General features: G+C 40.3%; 1 protein-coding gene across 1 annotated transcript in view; it reads right to left on the minus strand.

Moving 5' to 3' along the window:
- Positions 1 to 2,240, minus strand: part of Glt1d1 (glycosyltransferase 1 domain containing 1) — a gene marked incomplete at its 5' end in the record, with an annotated part of 75,240 nt that overhangs the window by 53,106 nt on the left and 19,894 nt on the right.

A 2,240-nucleotide genomic window follows, 5' to 3' on the forward strand; every position in this document is an offset into this window, starting at 1 on the left:
GCAACTGCAGAGACAGTGACCACAGTGAAAGACACGGTTAGTGACTCTAGGACAGATACAGGTAAAAAAATGGAGGAGCTGAGAGAAATGATGGAAGCTATGAGCACAGGAAAGAAAGGGAATCCATGAAACAGATTCAAACAGAAATCCAGTAGGTTGAAAACTCCACTGCGATTATGTGCAACAGAATGGGTCGATGTGAGGGCAGAATATCAAATACAGAGAAAAGGATTGTGGTTAGCAATCACGAAGAGAAAGACTTCTTAAAAATAGCCAGGGACCACAAAAGATCAAACCAACGGCTGCTAGAGGATGGAAAGAAAAGTAAAAAAAGACTGAACGGAGGGGCTGGGGATTTAGCTCAGCGGCACAGCACCTGCCTGGCAAGTGTAAGGTCATGAGTTCAATTCCCGGTACTGGGAAAAAAAAAAAAAAAAGACTGAATGTAGTCGATCTAAAGGCAGGAGACAGCACAAATGACATAACACACCCATTCACAGAAGTCATGGCAGAAAACTTCCCAAGCACAGAAAGAGAATTTGACAGACAGATAAGTGAGGCATATAAAACTCCAATTCGCCATATACAAAAATCTACCCAGGGCACATAATGGCCAAGATTCCAGAAATTCAATACAAAAGCAGAATATTAAAAACTGACAGAGAAAAGATACACATCACCTATCAAGGAAAGCCGATCGAAACCATACTAGACTTCTCAAAAGAAACCCTTAAGGTAAGGACAGGCTGGAGTGAAGTATTTCAAGCTCTAAACAGAAACAATCCCCAACCCAGGCTGATGTACTCCGTGAAACTTTCTTTCTATTTTTTTTTTTTTTGGTACTGGGAATCAAACTTATGACCTTGTGCTTGCCAGGCAGGCAAACTGAGCTAAATCCCCGGCTCAAAACTGTCTTTCAAAATTGATGGAGAAATAACAAACTTCCATGAGAAAGAACACCGGAGGAAATTCATGAACACCAAACCAGCACTCCAAGGCATCCTAGAAAGAGGACTGAGGACTATAACGTCATGGACTAGAGCAGAATGAATCTACCAGGCAAGGCAAGGAATTAAACAGAGGGAGAAGGCCCAGGGATGTAGCTCAGTGGCACAAGCACAAGGTCCTGAGTTCAATTCCTGGTACCAAAAAAACAAAAACAAAAACAGAGGGAGGGAGAAAAAGGGAACCAACAGCAGGAAAATAACATGACAAAGCTAACTCAATACTTATCACTTATAACCATCAGTGTTAATGGTCTCATTTCACCAATCAAAAGAAACAGACTGGCAGAATGGATCAAGAAGCAAGATCCAACAATATGCTGCACCCAGGAAACATTTGATTTGAAAAGAAATGCACAGACTTAAAGTCAAAGGTTAGAAAATAATGCTCTGTGTGACAGGAACCTGGGAAAAGGCAAGGGTAGCCATTCTATTTCCAGACAAAGTAGACTTCAAGCCAGACTGATCAAGAAAGACACAGAGAATCACCACATGCTTATAAAGGGAACAAACCAAGAGGAAGTGATAACATCAAGAATAAACATCCACCAAACACCGGCACACCCAACTATATAAATAAATACTAACTGACATGAAAACTCAAATAAGTACTAAGACAGTTGTTATGGGGAACTCAATACCCCACTCTCACAATAGGTCAACTAAACAAAAAATCAATTAAAAATATTGGTACTGAATCAAACCTATGAAAAAATGGTCTTACTAGCTGTCTACAGAGTGTTCCACCCCACATCAGAGTATACATTCTTTACAGCTCTTTATGGGTCTTTTTCCAAAAAAGACTACATACTAGCACATAGAACATACTTAAGTAAATACAAAGGAACTGAAATTATCCCATGCGTATTGTCAGACCATAGTGCAGTGAAATTGGACATCAATGTTAAGAGAAACCCCAAGAACTTCATAAACACATGGATATTGAATAACACCCTCCTGAACAATCAATGGGTCACAGACAAAATTAGAGAAGAAATTAGACCATTTCTACAAGCAAACAATAATGCCAATACAACATACTGGAACTCATGGGATGCAGTGAAAGCAGTCCTACAAGGGAAATTTATATTGGTGAATTGTCATGTCAGAAAAACAGAGCAAGCTTAAATAAACTTACGGTTGAGGGGCTGGGGATTTAGCTCAGCGGCAAAGCGCCTGCCTGGCAAGTGCAAGGTTGTGAGTTCGGTTCCCGGTACCGGAGAAAAACCAAAAAAA

Source organism: Chinchilla lanigera, unplaced genomic scaffold, assembly GCF_000276665.1.
Source record: "Chinchilla lanigera isolate Chin_1 unplaced genomic scaffold, ChiLan1.0 scaffold00081, whole genome shotgun sequence".
In the NCBI taxonomy this organism is placed as follows: Eukaryota; Metazoa; Chordata; class Mammalia; order Rodentia; family Chinchillidae; genus Chinchilla; species Chinchilla lanigera.